Source organism: Bacillus rossius, chromosome 2 (genome assembly GCF_032445375.1).
Source record: "Bacillus rossius redtenbacheri isolate Brsri chromosome 2, Brsri_v3, whole genome shotgun sequence".
NCBI lineage: Eukaryota > Metazoa > Arthropoda > Insecta > Phasmatodea > Bacillidae > Bacillus > Bacillus rossius.
In genome coordinates this window covers 19009892-19030849 of record NC_086331.1, presented here as the reverse complement: position 1 = coordinate 19030849, position 20958 = coordinate 19009892, and the positions used below count along the sequence as shown (strand labels likewise).

Genomic DNA, 20958 nt, shown 5'->3' with positions numbered 1-20958 from the left:
CTCTCGTTTATAATGTATAAAATTATTTGTATGAAACAATATCCATCTTTTGCCAAATACCTCTTTTGTCGTGTATTTTAAGAATACAGGTTACAAGATTATCACAAATTCATGGTATCAGCAGTAGAGTTCAAACGAAAGAGAAGAAAGACTTTGTATTGTTAGAACAGCAGCTACCGTTACTTTAGAGGATATTCTGGGCCAAATTTACAGCTCTCAATACCCGTAACTAGATAAATTTCTGGAAGGAGTGGCAGACCTTATTCATGACCTTATTCGTAAGACTCTTAGAGTGTTTACAATACTGTCTTGCTAAATTGTAAACCGTAGTGATACTGAAAAGTGGATATAGAAGCCCACAGCTATTTAAATTAGTTTGTTTAGCGTGGTGAGGTCATAGTTTTTTGTAACACCCCTACACGATTGTCTGGTGGGATTTTTATACAAAAAAAATATGGCTCTTACAGGTTGGTCGATGTTCTATCATTCTTGAGATTTTGTTCGTCATACATGGAAACAACATATTTTGAGATATTATTAATAATATATGCCGCAATGGAACCTAATAAGAAGACTTTTTCTCAGAGAGTGTACATTAACCTCAATTTTAATGTGCAGGTGCACATTGGGTAGCATAATATGTGTAACACCAAAATCTGCAGTGGTCCTTGGTCAACGCATCGTTCATCTACAATAACCACAACAGCCGATGAGGTAGCAAGGGTTGGAGCTGTTGTATTTAAATCATTCGAACATACAAACAGTGTTGGATCTGCAGCAAACAAGAGGAAGGATATCAGTGCACTGTTACTACAAATTACGATTGTAATGCCTTTAGTGCCTCACTTGGTGTGGCTCTACTGCAAGCATATTGAGTTTTTTAAATATTGATGGAGGGAAGCGTTTTATGGAGGAAGTTACGTTTGAAACTATACGCATCACCTGCCAACTATTCATCAACACTGCTCCCAGCATTTATAATACTATATCTACAGCATTATTGAATGAAGCAGAGAAGACTAAGTCATTAGGTCAGATACCTACCTACTTTCATTACATTCGACCAACCACTGTACGTCAAAGCCCGAGAGATAATTGCAGATAATTGTAGGTCAGACTGAATTGTCCAACTAAATAATGTGGCTTGATGGTTTCCATTTGCTTGTGTTGTTCATTGGGGAAATCGGGTTCATAATGATTGCCAGTGGTCTCACAAAACTGTTTTACATAGATAATGCTATGAATAGCACTGAAAAAATCATGATGAATGCCTACATGAGTGCCATCAGATCTCACACAATAGCTCACACAGTTTTAGCTAAACTGGTCATAGCATCCATAGGTATTTCCCCCTCAATGAAGACTGACATAGAAGATATAATTTACGGTGGAGACCTCTCAGAACTTCTCATAGTTAAGGGCATGAAAATTTCGTGAAAAGATTCCGAGACTAGCTGAAAGTTAAAACACTGTAGCATCATCTGTGTTTCTTAAATTGGGTGAGTTTCTTTCAGGTCAATGTAGATTTTTACAAAACCAATCACCGTGAGTCAGTGCAGAAGCAAAAAGGCCCAGTCAAACAAGGCATTGACTTATCTTGCAGACGGCCGCCAATCACAAGGAAGAAACCCCTGGTACGGGTATACTTTATTGCAGTCTAATAGGTGGTCAGATTTATTTGCGAAAAATGCCTGCCCCTACTAATAGTAAACAAACTAGAATGCATTATTGAACTGCAACTTAATTTTGAAGTTTAGGTGCAAGGATTGACACAGATTGGACCTACAGCCAAACATTAGTTACAATATTTGGAACTAGTCATGTTGATGATAAGGTTCATCCAATCTAAACAATGGGTAAGTGGAACCTCTACCTGGAAACCATAAACAACATGATCCAATATTTTCATACAAGTGGGCATTAGTTATATGCTAAGTGTCCTTACTTGTACTTCAAGGATATGGGGTAGTTGGAAAACAATTTGACACCAGAAGAGTTTGCAGATTTCACCTCGCAAGGGGGCTTCACGATACTGCAAAGTGAGAAGTTATGGAGTGACACATGGAGTGCCTTGTCCATTGAACAATTTTTAATTAGGCAAATGAAAACAGATGGGGAACTGACACAACACCGTGGAGTCAGTGATAGTAATATGTCAAGATGGACCCTAAAAATGGCTGCACAACAAGTTTGGGATTCTTTGGAAATTTTCCCTACTGTTAGTTTCAAAAACATCGGAGTAGCATGCTCATAGTAGAGATTTCCGAATTAGACGAGAGAATAAAAACATTAAAAATTTTTGTGAATGGTTGCCATAAAATCCTGGTGAGAAAACTAATTATATTTTTTCCATATACATGTAGTTTTATGCAATAAATTTCCAAATGAGCCTAATTTTTACAATTTTTTTTTTAATTTTGAGTATGATGCATCTCCTGTACAGTGCGGCAAAATTGAATTTCGGATTCCAAACCACAAAAAAAAAAATTTTTTTGCAAAAGCTAACTCTACAATTTGTTTTTCTTCAAAACTACCATTTGATTTGATTATGACTGCACATGGCTCTAGCAGCTGTTTCATATCCCCTATCGGCATCCATTTCTATAACTAAATTCCATAGAGTTTCAAATAGTCTCTTCAGTTGTAAACAGCATCTCCCCACAAGTCTGCAGTGTTTGGTCATAAAAACGTTTTATTTTATTGGAAAATGGAGACCCAACAAATGGAAACCCAGCAGGAATTTTCTACTAGTGAAGTAATTAGTGAAAAACTGGAAATTACAACTTCTCATGAAGATTTTAAAAGAAATTTCCCAAATGCATTTCATAATGCTTTTCTGATTTATAAAGAAAAATGCATGGCTCAGATCCCTCAGATCAATTGCTTAATGAAGCAACCCCAGGCAGTCATTTCTGACTGTTTCACAGAGCTTATCATCATCGCCATGACGAACCGCCCGACCAAGAGAAAATGTTTAGTTTCGTAATATTTTATTTACTACCAGTGCTTTGTCTTGAACATGCCTTGTAACTGGCGCGACACTAGCTTGGAGCCTATCAGCACTCGCCTCCACCCGGTAGCCTTCCGCCCGCCGGAGAGAGCTGACTTGCTGCTGCTGCTCCTTCGACCGCTTTGTTCTTGGCGCGACCACGTGGCTCGGTTAGGGTGTATGCCAGCAGTCATTTCGAGCAGTCGCAGACCAATTGTACCGAGTGTGCCAGATGTGATAAATAACAGCAATGTGCACTGAGTAAATTAGGAGTTTATTTAAATAGGAGAAATTGTGCCTGTTGGAGATCCTGGAGAGACAACTGGATTGGGAACGGTCTCATTGCTGTTGAGAACAGAGCGATGGTGGAACCGGAGTTTTTGAAGACACCAACGACTCTCTAAGCTTCCATGCGCCCTAAGTAGAAAGTGTCGTTGGGCCTATGCTCGCGCCAACTCACTAAACAGAAAACCATTTTATATTTTTTTACAAAAAATTCCTTTGGAAACCATTGACCAAGAAATAATAAAACAAGAAAGATATTGTACCTCTGTATAGCCAATGGCAAATATACTTTTTCGAGCTAATACTGAGTATTTCTTACGAAAATTGGCGCAAAATTTTATTTTTTAATTGATGTTTCATTTTAGCATAATTATTTTAACTATTGAAATGATAATAGAATAATTAATAATTGGCCATTATTTTGATTTAATATGCTTACAAATGTGCACAGTTACTAATAAAAAGCTATTTTAGGATTTTTTACAAATTTTAATATTAGAGATACTGGGCAAACAATAAGCATACATTCTCGGTAAGAATACAAACCATCATTACTGCGAACATTATTTTTTAGTGACAAAGTGGGTAAGATCAAATACTTAATATAGCAATCCCAAACAATTGACTTCATTAGTGAAAGACACACAGACGTGATGCTTTTGACATGACATCAACCAGGGTTATTGTGTTTACTCTACCAAAATAATTTAAAAAAAACTGTTAATCAATGTTTTGCTTTTTTATAAACATTTTGAATTATTTTTCTGTTTGTTTTAATACTAGTGCAATTTGGGGCAAAATTCTTTAACCACAACTTCGAAATCTGAATTACATTACTGCACAGTTTGTTATATTGCAGGGATGGTCGTTGTACACGTGGTTTTAATGAAATACCTACCAGTCAGATTCAATTTGTAGATAATTGAGTTTGATTTCTGTAGTGAAAGACACACAGCCTAGTGATGATTATGAAACGACATCAACCGAGCTATGTGTCAAACACAACAAAAACCAACATGAATAACGCACTTCACTGCTCTACAAAATTAAAATTAACTGTTATTTACAGTAATAACTACGTTCCCTTTACAAACAAATTACAGTATACACGACTATTTCGTGGATTCATAAGGTTGCAAACTAGACTTGAAGCATGTAGACATCTGTTTGATATTAATGATTGGACTGCAGAGCTCTGTATACGGCATTGACGACACTCGGCCAGTTAAAAGGAGAATATTTGGTTATCTAACTACATGCAATCCTACTAAGGATGAGTCCTTTGTTATTGACCAATGATCATTCTAAACAGCCTAATTATATAAAAGAATTTTTGAATCTGTGAAATAATTGTGGCTCTTAAAATCACATACAGAGAATCACATACAGAGACGCATTAATATATTGTACAGTACTCTTCCTGCGAGAACCATAAAAATGGTTATCTGTGGTCTTGTGTTGCTGGCTAGTGATGCAGTTCAACTCCAGGCTTCTCATTGTAACATTAACAATAAAAATTTCATCATTCGAGGTTAATATAATATTTGGTTTTGTCTACATTAACATATGTTACTCAATAACATAATTTTTAAAGAAATGCTGTATTACTATTTTTTATGAGTTTTGAATTTTTTTTTTATACTGGTGTAACTTAGTATACAGATTGACGACGGCGTGGCTACCGCCGGAGAATACACTGATGGGGCGATATCGTTCAGAATTGTGTGAGCACGTGTGCTGACAGAAACGACAGTGAAGATGAAGCCAACCGATCACAGATTTTGAATATAGAAGTAGAGAACATTCCAAAGAAGCAAGACACTTTAAATGCACTGGAGACGGTCCACACGTTTTTTGAATACTCGACGGTATTTGATAAAATTTATGAACTAGAAAAACATATACAAAATTTAAAATCAGAAATGCAGAAGAAATTAACGGATTTCTGTGAGTAAACATTAGTGTAAGATTTTTTTTGCAAGCATCTACGACACATTTTAATGAATATGTAATACCTATGCAATACATATATACAGGATTTGTTCGGAAAGTAATAGGACTGAGTCGATTTAAAAAATTTATTGAGCCAATCGTTACAATTCTTTAAAAACTTTCAAAGTAGGCTCCTTCTGCGTCGATGCAGCGCTGCCACCGCGATTTCCAAGCATTGAAGGCGTCACGGAAGGCATTCTCCGGAATAGCCTTGAGAGCCGTGGTGCAAGCTGCTTGGATCCCCTCTGTCATCTCAAAATGCTCGCCATTCATCGGCCTTTACAAGCCAGGAAACAAAAAGAAGTCCGGGGGAGGGGGGGGGGGCCACATCTGGGCTGTAGACCAGCTGCGGAAGCGTTGGGATGCCGGCCTTGGTCAGGTAGCTGTTCACAAGAAAGGCGGTGTGAGCCGGGGCGTTGTCGTGGTGCAACTTCCAGCCGGCTGCGATGTCTTGTCGGACCTGATTGACCCTTTGTTTGAGTCTCTTGAGCACTTCCACGTAAAACTTGGCGTTGACGGTTTGTCCAGGAGGAACAAATTCATGGTGGACGATGCCTTTGATGTCAAAAAAGACAATGAGCATCGTTTTCATTTTGGATTTGCTCATTCTTCCCTTTTTTGGGCGAGGAGACGCCGGCGTGTGCCACTCGGAAGATTGTCTCTTTGTTTCGGGATCATACTGAAAGATCCATGATTCGTCACCTGTGTTTACGTTATTCAAAAATTGGGGGTCACTTTCACACATGTTCAAATTTTCTTGGCACACTTCCACTCGCCGCAATTTATGGTCGTCAGTGAGCACTTTTGGGACCATCTTCGCGCACACCTTACGCATGTTCAAATGCTCCATCACAATGTCATGAACCACAGATTTTGGTAAATTTAACATCTGGGCAATTAAACAAATACTCAGTCGACGGTCGGAGTTCAAAACTTTGCGCACACGAGTCACAATGTCGGGGTTTGTCGAAGTCGAAGGTCTTCCAGCACGGTCTTCATCGGCGACCTCTTCCCGGCCCTCCGAAAAGGCCTTGTGCCACCGAAACACACCACTTCATGCTAAAGCATCATCTGGGTAAGCCTGCTTGATCATATCAAACGTCTCTGTCGCAGATTTACCGAGTGTCACACAGAATTTAATCGCGTACCTCTGTAACGAACGCTGCATTTTCGGCTTGCACCACTCACAGAAACACGTCGCGTTAAAAAGCCTGTCCTGACTCTCCAGCTGCTCGGAGACAACTGACCAGCTGCTCGTTCGTTAGCTAGGAACCCCCTCTACCGAATCCAGTCGGTGTGCGCACACTCCGAAGTACAGTCGCGGCGTAAGAAAATCAGTCCTATTACTTTCCGGACAAACCCTGTATGTCTATCACTACATATTTGATGTATTTGTTATAAACCTCTATAAATGAGATAGGCCACTCCTGTACCTCTATTAACTAGAAACTCGGGTTAGTGAGAAACCTCCATAAGCGAAAAAAAAAAAAATCGCAGTTCCTTGAACTCTCGCTTATCCAGGTTCGACTGTACTAGTTTTATAAAACTATACTTTCAAAATTCTGAAAAAATACATATGTTAAAGAACAACTTACTAACTATGAATGCGGAAAGTTTCGTAATGGGATGCCAATGGGACTGTATAAATTGTATTATCGTATTAGAGGGTCGCAATTTTTACCGTAGGAATTCACTGTTAATTTTCTTCTTATTCTATTCTCCCTGGGGTTCTAGGTTAAATAAGATTAAAGGTTGTTTATGGCTACAGAGTAATGTGCAAATCAGCTGAGATTGTCAAGGTTTCTTTGTTTCCCTCTAATTCTCAAGTTTTCCCTCTAATTCTTGACATAACCTCTTGTAAAAGTTACTTAGTTTGTTGTTTGAAGGGGCAAATGGTTAAATTGTTTAAGATTCTTCAGCAAGTTTTATTAGTGATTTTTACAACCCAAAGTGTGACTTTTTGTTTAAAATAAATATGTTTGAGTTCAAATGTGATCATAATTTTGCTGTATGTAGCAATTTGGAGGCCTCCAATCAGTACTTTGGACAGTGAGTATTAGTTATAAGCCTAGATCTATGCTGCAAACTACTAACTTTATGTTTTGTGTTTGTAAGTTTATTTTCTGATTCAGTTCATAAAACTACTATAAATCACTGTATTATAGTATATTATGCACAATGCCGAAAATTTATGCATTATGCTGTAATCCATTCAATGAGAAATGTCATAACAATCACAAGAACCTACGAAATGTTAATGAGTATAATACACAAATTACCTTCTTTAGTGCTGACCCAAAAAGTTTGACACATGCAGGAAAAAAATATCAAAAATTGTAACTAGGCCTTAACCAGAATCAGATTTAGATTGAGAATCACAGAGCTCTCACAGTTCTCAAGACTCAACAGAGCACGTTAAAACTGATGTTGTTGTAGACAGTTTGAACAACTCTCTGCAAATATTGGGTGAGACACCTATTAAGAAAAAGTGTTTAGCTGAAAAGAACTATCCAAAAACTAACATTGAAAAGTTATCAGCAGTAAAAAGAGAACTTAATGTATTGCCAGAAAATGAAAAAGCTGAAACATCTTAATCTGAAATTATTCTCAGGGTGTCTACTGACCCTGGAAAACCTGGAAAAATCAGGGAATATTGTAATCAGGGAATAATCAGGGAAAAATCAGGGAATTTTGTTAAAAATCAGGGAATTTTTGTTTGGTAGGTTGTAGTTGTCAATACGTTTTTTGTTTATTGATCTACTTGCATTGACATAGCATCAAGTGTATCGCGTCCCATTATTTTATTTTTGGATGGAAAATAACGAACAGTTCCCTCATCCATTTTCTTTTATTTACCATCAAATTCGGAAGTGGCGTTAAATCACGTGATACAAACTGGTTCAAGCTGGTCTGTTATCCTGCTGACGTGACGTGCTGCAGCATGTGCTTCCCACGTTCGGATCAGCATGTGCTTCCCACGTTCGGATTATACCGACAGGTGCATTTAATTTTAAGTATCTATGGATGCCCTCAACGTAAACTGGGCATTTTTGTTAGCTTTGAAAATACATATCACAGACACTTTTGGTGAAGATTCACCATCGTTGCTAGAAATTGGTAGCTGTGGACTTCATACGGTCCATGGTGCTTTCAAAACTGGAATTTCTGCTATACAATTGGATGTTGTTAGTTTTTTCAGGCACAGTTACTATTTGTTTATGCATGTACCTGCAAGGAGGGCAGATTACATTAGAATAACTGGATCAGAGCTTTTTTCCAAGAATGTGCAATCAGATGGAATACTGCAGTTGCTGAGCGTGCCATGAAAACTTTACCCCACCTAATGAAATTTGTTAGTGAAGTTTCTATTTCATCTGTGTCTTTCAGTGTAGTGGAAAGTGCTCTTGAAGATAATCTTCTAGAAGTAAAGTTGACATTCTTCTACTCTGGCATCAGAGCTGGAATTGTTTCTCACAATGTTCCAAAGTGAAGCACCCATGGCACCTTTTCTCTATGATTCACTGGTAGACATTTTATTAACTTTGGCAGGAAAGTTTTTGAAACCAGAGGTACTGAAGAGCTTTAGGGAGAAACGCAATGAATCTCAATTAGATGTAGATAGCCAGGAAAATCTATTGACTGCTAACAATATCAAGTTGGGTTATGCAGTATGCCATGCCATCAAGAAAGAGAAAGTACCATTCAAGTCTGTCCTGTTACTGAAAAATGATGTTAGGACTTGTCTAAAGGTTATGGTAAAAAAACTCAAGACAAAAGTCCCCTGAAGTACAAACTTACCAAGGGAATTTCCTGCTTATGTCCGTCTGTGGCTTTAAATTTGGGTGTGAGGAAACAGCGTGTGAATTACAGTTTAGAATGTTGTCTTCAAAACAAGTGGCTATAAGGACAAGAAGCTGATAACATTGAGTGATCATATCAGTTGGTATGTTCCTCGCAAGATTCTGAAGCACTGTTCTCGTCTTTTTCTCGAGAAGACTGGCGCTTTGATCAATTGTGGATGCTCATCCTTAAGGCCCATACAGTAGCTGCCAAAACAGGCCTTCTAAAGTTTGTGAGTATGATGTTGGTACTTTCCAATGGAAATGCATCATTGGAAAGAGGATTTTCAGTGAATTCTAATCTGCTGACTGAAAACTTTGCAAACAAAACAAAAAGAAAAGGAAGCTACAGACAAGAAGAAGGCAGAAAAAGAAGAGTTGAAGAGGAGATCAAGGCATTGCAGTTGAAGAAGGCTCGAGTGTTGGATTTGGCTCGTTCTGAAGCAAGTGCAATAGATGCAAAAGTTGAGTCACTGCGAAATTGATGGGAGCTTCCTTTTACTTATGTTTTTGCAAAAGTAAGTGTGTGAAATATTTGTAGCAGCATGTTTTATTTGCCATCAATTGAGTCACTTTGGCCACGTCTGGAAGAAGGTATTTTTTTTTTTTATAATTTAAGTGAGTTGAAATATTTTGAAACATGTCAATGTACTGTTATGCAGTTTTTTCAGTTTTGTGGAATGTCGTAATTGTGTTACAGAAAACCTGGAAAAATTCAGTTTTTAGATCTGGAAAACCTGGAAAAATCAGGGAATTTCATTTACTAGATCTGGTAGACACCCTGCATATGCCTTTGTAGTTGTGCACTGATTGTCATGGGAAACATGTTCCATGACAAACAATGTAAAACTGCAATGGCATATGTCCAAAAAAATTTATTAAATCATACTTCCTCATTCCATAATCACTTAAAGCACATTTTTTAAACTTATTAAAACTTTTAATAGTATCTTTTCATAAGTAATTATTTTAACTAATATATATTTAAAAATAAAATTTAAAATTTTTTAAAACACCCAGAATAAATGATATTTTCGTTAAAGTGTATAGAAGAGGGAAAATTGCACCATCAAGAATAGTACTAAGAAACACAAAAAATTTATAATTTGCAGGTTTATAAGATTAGAGGAGAAACAATAAAATTAAAAACAAAAAGTATTTTGAATATTGAGACACATTTACCAGATGTTAAGTATCATTGTCATAATTTATTCATCTATTACATGAAAATCTGCAGTCTATATAGCATGTGTGTTGTGATACCATGTAAGCAACCCAGCAAAATAGTCTTATATTCAAGATATGTGCAATGTTGTTTTGAATGAAATTGTCTTCATTTGCCAAAATTATTTCTTGTATGATGTTCTTTTGCTTCATTTTGCGTCATTAAAATTTTTCATCATCATCATCCATATTGGTTGATTAGCCATTTCAAACATAGAATTGTACAATAATTAAGCTTTCTCATGCGGGCATCGATGAAGTTAACTTCTGTGCGTGGGCGGTCTTTGAGTCCTTTGGTATCCCTTACAGGATCAAGAAAACACATCTACCACTACATTAGTTACTCAGATATAACCGTAGTGCAGTCAGGATTTCTGCGATTAGCTACTATGTGAACTTCTGAGTCAGTCAGTATGTCTTTATCTGGTTTTTAAGACTCAGAAATTGAGCCTGCCCTGTCTTTTCGTTTTGCTGCATTCATGACAACGTTGGTCCACGTACAGATTCTTTCATTTAACTTCACCTTCCTGCCAGTTTGTATATTCTAGACGCCTGAACTACTGTGAATGTTGAAGGGAATCTGTGTCAACTTACTGATAAACATTTTTGGTGATTTCATTGGAATAATTATCCATCACAAAGATTTACATAGCTGCTATTACTAATTTATTACCAAGTCTTGGTTGCACAAAGAGCAGTTTCATCAAAATATTAGTACTTTAATATTTTTTTACCTAGATTTTGACACAGTTGCTTTATTAAATCCAATATTAAGTTGTAATAATAAATTATCCTTGCCTCACAAAAAAATATTAAATGTGTATTTTGTTTAAAAACCCAATATTTCATTTTGCTGTTTGTTTTAGTTTTCTTCATACCTCTGTCAATGGTGTGTTCATTCAAGTAATATTTGTTATATGTAATCACCCACATACGACCATTCATTCATAACCTTTCATATTTATTATCTTTTGAATGTATAAGTTAAATTTGACACAGTAAACTAATATCAGTCACTTCTGTCAGTTGTGGTTTTACAGGAGGGCTGTAGTAACACAACTTACTTGTTACACTGTCAATCAAGGTGCGCGTTGTTGCAGAATGCTTGCGGAAAACCTGAACATGAACCCTGAAGAGGCAGAGTGCTGGATTGTCAATCTGATAAGGAATGCTCGCCTGGATGCAAAGATCGACTCCAAGCTGGGGCACGTGTTCATGGGGACTCAGCCCCTGTCCCCGTACCAGCAGCTGGTTGAGAAGGTGGACTCCCTGTGCGTGAGATCGGAAGCCCTGCAGAACCTCATAGAGAGGAAGCTTAAAGCACGCACCCAAGACGTAAGTCATACAGTTATCATAGCATGTGACACGTATTCAGCTTTTCGATAAGAAGGCTGTAAAATAAATTTGTACATTTTATTTAAAAAACAAAAAAAAATAGATCTCTTTGATATGGAAGTAACTAGATACAGCATTTGTAATACGCATTATGGTTGTGAGAAATAATCGCTGTAATTACAATGTGTGTATTCGCCACAGCGCATTTGACATGCAAATTAAGGATTTGACCTTAACCACCTTAAATAAATATTGTGAAGTAAGAGTTACTGCATTTAAATCATAACTAAACTTCTGGACACATTCAAATGTTTTATAAAACAATGTGAGCCTTAATATGTAATTGTTACAATTAGTGATGGACACATCTGCAGATATTGAGTAGAGCTTATGTAGTTGCAAAAGTTTGTCTTATTTGTTATAAAACATAGAGTATTAAAATGTATAATGCTCTATTTATAAGCATCAAAATGCATGTAGAAACACAAAAATTACAGATGGGCCGAGACTCGAACAGGAGCAGAGTCGAGCGAATCTTGACTCGACTGTCAAGTTCACAATGCTCGACATGTTTTATCGCATAATCGTAGCACATTTAATGCCAAAGTAAGGTTTGAAAAGTAGGGGTGCAACTTTTATGAGAGAAAATTTTTTTTTGGGATTTATTTTTGGAGGTTAGGTTTTTCATAACAACAAAATACATTGCAAATCAAGTAAATTTAATTAAAAATTAGATTATTCACAAACGCACGCTAAACAATTAAAATGATTTACTTAATCTATTAAACAATAAAATCTTTGGCAATGCATCTGTTATATACTAGTCTTTTTCCATTGTAACCTGCAAGAGAGAAAAATTTTACAATCAAGCAATAAGTAGTTTAAAGTAAAACACCGTACCCGTAAATTAAATAATTTAACTCACCAGAATTACTCTGCATCGCTTATTTCCGTACTTGAACCATTGCTTCCGCCGAGGTTGTTGTCAGAATTGTCGCCGTCACCATCGCCGTCACTATGCCAGGTATCATAATCTTCACTTCCGTCAATGGCGTTTGAGATACCCGTTTTCCTGAAACTTTTCATGACAAGTTCGAAAGATATCTCGTTCCAGCTTGCCAGAATCCACTGGTAAACTTTTTCCAACGATGGCAGATTCAATCTTCCTGTAGGTGTTTGGGCATGTTCGCCAGTCGACATCCAATCTGCGTAGTAACGGATCAAATTGTCTTTGAAAGGCTTATTCAAGCACACGTCAAGTGGTTGTAAAACAGACGTCAGGCCACCTGGAATTATGACAAGATCTGTTTTGCCTTCTGTGATAATTTTTTTCACTGGTTCCACAAGATGACCTCAGAAACTGTCCAACACAAGCATAGATGGCCGTTTCAATAACGCTCCCGGACGATTGTTCCACACACATTTTACCCAGTCCAACATTAACTTTTCATCCATCCACTCTTTTCCCTGAACACGTACTAGTATTCCACATGAAAATGCTAAACCCTTCGGCAATGTTTTGCATTTAATAATAACGTATGACTGTAATTTTCTTCCGTCGGCTGTAACTGCCAGCATTACCGTGCAACGCATCTTCTCGTTTCCTGTGGTTCTTATATTGTAACGCTAGCTGCATTTTTCTCACTAATTGTCGTGTTCCTCGGCATATCTAAATATATAGGTGTCTGGTCTGCATTGCCAATTTGAGAAAGCATGTAAACATTTACTTTACGCTTTTGGATTACGAAGCTGTGAAATCTCGCAATTTTTTCATTGTAATCTGCAGGAAGCCTTTGCCACAAGGAAGTTCTTCTGTGCACACTCAAATTATTTCGCCGCATGAAACGCACAACCCAGCCTGCAGATGCCTTGAACAGATTGTTAGGAATATTGTTTGCTCTTGCAATTTCCCGGGCCTTCGCCTGAATCATTTCCAGGGTGTCTACTGACCCTGGAAAACCTGGAAAAATCAGGGAATATTGTAATCAGGGAATAATCAGGGAATTTTTTCAAAAATCAGGGAATTTTTGTTTGGTAGGTTGTAGTTGGCAATACTTTTTTGTTTATTGATCAGCTTGCATTGACGTAGCATCAAGTGTATCCCTCCCATTTTTAGTTTTGAATGGCAAATAACGAACAGTTCCCACGTCCATTTTCTTTTATTTACCATCGGATTCGGAAGTGGCGTCATATCACGTGATACAAACTGGTTCAAGCTGGTCTGTTATCGTGCTGACATGACGTGCTGCGGCATGTGCATCCCGCGCTCGGATTACACTGACAGGTGCATTTAATTTTAAGTAATTATGGATGCCCCCAATGTAAACTGGGCATTTTTGTTAGCTTTGAAAATACATATCACAGACACTTTTGGTGAAGATTCGCCATCGTTGCTAGAAATTGGTAGCTGTGGGCTTCATACGGTCCATGGTGCTTTCAAAACTGAAATTTCTGCTACACAATGGGACGTTGTTATTTTTTTGAGGCACAGTTACTTTTTGTTTAAGCATGTACCTGCAAGGAGGGCAGATTACATTAGAATAACTAGATTAGAGCTTTTTCCCAAGAAATTTTGGGCAATCAGATGGTTAGAAAATACTGCAGTTGCTGAGCGTGCCATGAAAACGTTACCCCACCTAAAGAACTTTGTTAGTGAAGTTTCTATTTCATCTGTCTTTCAATGTAGGTAGTGGAAAGTGCTCTTGAAGATAATCTTCTAGAAGTAAAATTTACATTTTTCCACTCTTTGGCATCAGAGCTGGAATTGTTTCTTACAATGTTCCAAAGAAATTTGTTAGTGAAGTTTCTATTTCATCTGTCTTTCAATGTACTGAAAAATGCTCTTGAAGATAATCTTGTAGAAGTAAAATTTACATTCTTCCACTCTTTGGCATCAGAGCTGGAATTGTTTCTTACAATGTTCCAAAGTGAAGCACCCATGGCACCTTTTCTGTATGATTCACTGGTAGACATTTTATTAGCTTTGGCAGGAAAGTTTGTGAAACCAGAAGTACTGAAGAGCTTTAGGGAAAAACACAATGTATCTCGATTGGATGTAGATAACCAGGAAAACATATTGACTGCTAACAATATCAAGTTGGGTTATGCACTACGCCATGCCATCAAGAAAGAGAAAGTACCATTCAAGTCTGTCCTGTTACTGAAAAATGATGTTAGGACTTGTCCAAAGGTTATGGTAAAAAAACTTCAAGAAAAAAGTCCCCTAAAGTACAAACTTACCAAAGGAATTTCCTGCTTATGTCCGTCTATGGCTTTAAATTCGGGTGTGAGGAAACAGCGTGTGAAGTACAGTTTAGAATTTTGTCTTCGAAACAGGTGGCTATCAGGACAAGAAGCTGATAACATTGAGTGATCATATCAGTTGGTATGTTCCTCGCAAGATTCTGAAGCACTGTTCTCGTCTTTTTCTCGAGAAGATGGGCGCCTTGATCACTTGTGGATGCTCATTCTTAAGGCACATACAGTAGTTGCCAAAACAGGCCTTCTAAAGTTTGTGAGGATGATGATGGAAATGCATCATTGGAAAGAGGATTTTCAGTGAATTCTGATCTGCTGACTGAAAACTTGCAGGAAGAAACACTGATTGCACAAAGATAAGTGTATGACTTTGTTCAACGTTCTGGGTAAGAAATGCTAGTTGTAGGCGTAAGGAAGCCCTGCAAACAAAACAAAAAGGAAAGGAAGCTACAGACAAGAAGAAGGCAGAAAAAAGAAGAGTTGAAGAGGGGATCAAGGCATTGCAGTTTAAGAAGGCTCGAGTGTTGGATTTGGCTTGTTCTGAAGCAAGTGCTATAGATGCAAAAGTTGAGTCACTGCGAAATTGACGGGAGCTTCCTTTTACTAATGTTCTTTGCAAAAGTAAGTGTGTGAAATATTTGTAGCAGCATGATTTATTTGCCATCAATTGAGTCACTTTGGCCACATCTAGAAGAAGGTAATATTTTTACAAATTTAAGTAAGTTGCAATACTTTGAAACCCATCAATGTATTGTTATGCAGTTTTTTCAGTTTCGTGGAATGTCGTAATTGTGTTAAAGAAAACCTGGAAAAATTCAGTTTTAGACCTGGAAAACCTGGAAAAATCAGGGAATTTCATTTACTAGATCTGGTAGACACCCTGTATTCTTCAGTTATAAAGAAAAATTCAAAAATTGTACTTTCAGAAGTGAGAAAATAACAGATTTAACAGTTTTACTTAAAAGTTGGCCAGCAGCAAAAGTTCAGGAAGAGTTTTCATGTTTAAACTATATGGTCAGGAAAGTCAAAGAGCTAGATAAGGAGAAAGGAATTTTGTCATCACCCAACCCAAAACCTGGAGAAGTCCTTGATAAAATGACTGTTGAAATGGTGAATAATTTTGATTGCCCTGATGACAAGTAGACCCATGCCTGGTAAAAGAGACTTTTTGTCACAGTAATTGATGGGGAAAAAACACAAGTACGAAAACTATTCGTACTAAGTAAACTAAAAGAAATTTATGCAAAGTTAAAAGATTAGTTCACAGATGTTCAAATAGGCTTCACAAAGTTTGGTGAACTGTTTGTTAGTGGGCGAAGTTGCACGCACAGTGTTTGTGTCTGTACAACACATCAGAACTTTAAACTAATGCTGGATGGTTGCAGAAAATCCAAGTTAACTGGAAAAGATGTAACATTCAAGCATTGTATTGCTAGAGTTATGTTCAATCCCCCTTTGCCTTGCTGCTACTTCAATGAGTGTGAATTCGGTCCTGGATCTGGACTTTTAAGAGAGTTTTTCGAAACAACACTAGACTTTAACAACATTGACCAGATAACTTACAATAAGTGGGTTACAGTTGATAGCACTTCTTTATAAACGATTGTACAACCAACAGAAGAGTTTATCGATTGTTTGATTGAAAAGTTGGACTTGCTGAAACTACACTCCTTTATTGCAACACAACAATATAATTTTCAGAACAACACAAAGTTGTGACCTTAAGGAAGAAGAGTTTTTGGTAGTTTGTGATTTTTCAGAAAATTACACATTTATTTTACAAGATGAAGTCAAGGTTACCAGTGGACGAACACTCAAGCAACTGTCCACCTCTACAATGAGGGTAATTAAAAATAAAACACATCAGTTATGTTGTAATATCTGAGCACTTGACCCATGACACAATGGCAGTGCATCTATTCTAATCATATTTCATTTACTTTTTAATTGGACATTTTGGTAAGAAACCTTCCAAAATGTTATTTTTTTCAGCCGACTCAGCAGTTCAGTATAAAAACCAAAAAAAGTTTATTAATTTATGCCATGATGAAGAAGATTTTGGAATCAATGCTGAATGGCATTTTTCTGCTTCTGTCCATGGAAGAGGAGCCAGTGATGGTGTGAGTGGGACTGTGAAGGGACTAACAGCTTGTGTAAGTTGATGATCTGTCTCTGAGCAGATCTTGAGCCCTGAACAGTTTTACTTGTTTCCTAAGGAAAATATTAAAGTCATTCACTTTCAGTTTTCTACTTCAGGAGACCATTTAAGACATGAACTCAGCCTCAAAGAAAGATTTTACAAATGTTGTAAAATCATTAGAACCCAGAAGTTGCACTGACAAAAAAACAAAATCAAGACCTAACTCAGACAAAAGTGAAGTTGTGCTGGTTACCGATTTAGACACAGATTGTATACCCTTCAGTAAAATAACACATGGGTGCTGTATTGCCTGTAAATACGATGACCACTGGTGGAAGGCATGTGTACTTGATTAAATTGATTCATTGATTGATTGAATGATTGTTACATTTGCGATTGGGCTTCCGCCCGGTGGCAAGAAGTCCCCTCCCTACTCGTCCAGTTTCTGAAGCCTCTTCTTCAAGTCCTTTCCTCTTCTCACATCCAGTTATCTTTCCCTCAATCCCATCCTACTCCCCCGACTTATTCAATGAGTTCAACCACCAATCTTACAGATGGTTTGTATAGTGTAAACTATTTCAAACCCGTGTACTATTTTTAGTTTTATAATTTTATTTAAATCTGTGCTACATAATGTTAATCATCAGACAGTACAATTTCAATAGTTAAAACAATTTGCAGTGCAGTTCAGAGAGTCAGAACAGGTAAGTTGTCCTACTTTTTTATATGCTACAATATAATTATTGAAGTGAAAACATCTTTAGTCGCATTGAGCAATTTTTGGTAGGAGCAAAACTTATAGGTTCGTGTCACCGACATGCTAGTGACATGTTGCGCCAGACTGGCGACGCGCAGCGGCCTGTCTACTTGTGTAAAATCTTGTGAGCTCACGTCACCAACATGCTGTAGTAGCAGTAAGTGAATTAAATTCTTTTGTTTATCTATTTACGTAGTAGGCCCTAAATGTTGATTATTTGTGGATTTAAGTTCATAGTTTTATGATTTTTCAAGGATAAAACTTCATTTATTCTAATTTCAAAGATATAAGTTTTTCATTTTATTTTTATTGTCCAAGTAAATTTTAACATTATTGTGTGGTAGGTACATGTTGCGATTTTTGCTATTTTTTAGTAGGTGGTTAAGTTGAGGTATGTTTCTTAATTTATTTATGTAGTGAATTTCTTCAAATGTCAGGTTTTTGATTTATTTTGAGGTAATGTTGATTATTTGTGGATTTAAGTTAGTATTTTTTTTATTTTTTTCAATAATAAAACTTAATTTCTTATAATTTTACAGTTATTATTGTTAGGGCAAAACTTATGGGTTCGCGTCACTGACATGCTAGTAATATAATACCAAATTCATTTTCTTTTGTACATTTGACATACAAATTATGTCATATTACACATTTAAAATAAAACTTTAAAGTTTTCACTTCTGTCGACAGACCCCATGAATGCCTTTTTGTTTTTTTAACTACATTACTGTTTAAAAAAAAAAAACATGCTTATGAAAACACAAACAATTTGTGTCTTCCAAAAAAATAAATATTAATTATACAAATTGATATAAATTACATAAAGGCCTACTTTATTGTTGTACAGTATTTACAGATGTTCCAAAGTTAATTAATCAACCTTACTGCAGCAGGTTAAAATAACGACATTCTTCTACATAAAATTGTGTGTTAATATGATCCCATTGGCATCCTATAATGAAACTTTCAGCATTCATAGTCAGTAAGTTATTCTTAAAAATATATTTTGTTCAGAATTTTAAAAGTACAGTTTTTCCAAAACCAGTATGTACCTACAATTTTTCAAATTTGTTTAAAAAATATATTTTTTTAATGTAGTCATGCTTTATATCAAATTAAAGCCCAAAAAAGTAGCTAAACAACGAGCATACCATTTAAAAGTATTTAAAAGTAACTAACCAGAACTTAAAACAGTCCACACTAATAATCGGTAAAATTCTAATGTTGCAGCTTTTCCGTACATAAAATAATAACATTCTGATGAAAAAGAAATAAATTTACCGTTTATAGATTACATTAGGTAGCCTGTGCAGCAAAGTGGCTGCGCAATCGTACTTTAGTTTAACTTGATTCTGTGGCTATCAAATGCAAGTTTGTATAAATTTTGTATTTGGATTTATGATGCAGTGATAGGTCAATAAATATTAAAAAATATGTGACTCCCTACTATGCATACAAACGCAAGTGTCAACCCTTGACAGAGATTTTTTTAGCTGTATGGAGGCACAAAGCAGTGACTTGTCAAACAAAAACACGGAACCTAAGATAAAAAAGAATTTGTCACTGCGTGTATCAAACATCCCTGTAAAGTGTTGATGCTTGTTTGGGGCTCACTTTTTTAAATTTTTATTTACCTTCCACTGCATCACAAAAATCCAAGTAAAAAATATACATATTCTTATATACGTAGAACCATAGGATCGGCAACACAATCAAATCAAAAATGGTACTGGTCGCATCAATGCACAGGCATTGTAGTGTACCTATAAACTGTAATTTCTCAGAAACCAGTAAGAATTTGTAATCTATCTTTTCAGGTTGAAACAAGGTACGTATGTAGTATTGACAAAAACCATTTTCAAGTTTTTGCTTTCTTTACAGAAAAGCCGCCATGTTAGAATTTACCTGTGTACAATTACACAAAATAAGAAAAAGATAATAATTGGCATGTTCAGTGAGCCTCCAGCACTGTCCAACATGCCAAAATATCCAAAATCAGACTGTACTTTCAGATTAACATTAACAAACATGAACATAATTATACCTATACCAATGAAACAAAATTTCCAATAATGGACAGTGTGATGCTTTTAATTGTATAGACACATTTGTACAATAGTATATCAGTCTCTAACAATTAATGTAAAACAAGCTACAAATACGTATTTTAGGTGTGATTATAAACTATATAGTTCAAGGACCTTTTTATCAATTTGTTACTAAATCGCTGTAGAATCTAACACTACTGAGTTGATATTTTTTTAACAATGCTTTTCATAATTTTAGAGTAAACATAACTCTTTAATTTAAAGTAAAATCTAATGAAAAATTTAAAATTTAAATTATGTAATGAGGACATAAGGCTGTGGAACATAGGAAAACTGTTGGAAGATAATCATAGTATCAGAAATGAGTAGACTTAAATGCTGGAAACAAAACATTGGTGTAAATACTTATGAGGGGGGACCCAAAAAAAACGGATTAAGAGTGCGTTGTCATTCGTAGACAAAGTAGAGTTCTCCTGCTAGATGGGGTTAGTAGTCACTAAACAGATGACCAGAAGGCATCAGTTTGTAGGTTAACGTTTGATCGTAGCATTGTTTTACTCTTACTGTTCACATGTTTCGCCTGCAAAGTCTTTATGGCAGATTTAAAAAAAAAAAAATCAAAGAGTGTGTTCGAAATTTTGTTTCTTACTTGAAAAATTGGCAAAGGAAGCTTACCAAATGCTTCAACAGGCTTTCAAGGAGAATGCTTATGAGCTGTACACGAGTGCTTGAGTGGTTTGGGTACTTTAAACGTGGTGAGATGAGTGTTGAAGACCATGTTCGATCTGAGTGCCCTTCAGCATCTCAAAATGATGAAAACTTTGAAAAAATGTGACAAAAATATCGAGGATCGTCGTTTCACGATACACAAAATTTCAGAAGTGACAGGAGTGAGTTGGAGCTCGTGACAGTGGATTTGGACTGAGAATTTGCAAGTGAGACCTGTTGCCACTTAATTTGTTCCTTGCCTTCTCAAACAGGATCCAAAAAACAGTTAATTTAATTCGATCCAGGATTTTAAAAAAGAGATTAAAAGTAATCCAAACTTTTTTACCAAAGTCATTACAGGTGATGAGAGTTAGTGTTACGAG

General features: G+C 36.3%; 1 protein-coding gene across 3 annotated transcripts in view; it reads left to right on the top strand.

The window, feature by feature from the left end:
- LOC134529147 (facilitated trehalose transporter Tret1-2 homolog) overlaps positions 1-20958 on the top strand; it is a 263849-nt gene that overhangs the window by 213820 nt on the left and 29071 nt on the right. For all 3 annotated transcript variants that reach the window (XM_063362919.1, XM_063362918.1, XM_063362917.1), the window contains exon 4: positions 11430-11664. The gene's annotated coding sequence lies outside the window, so the exon portion shown is untranslated. The remainder of the gene's footprint in view (positions 1-11429; positions 11665-20958) is intronic.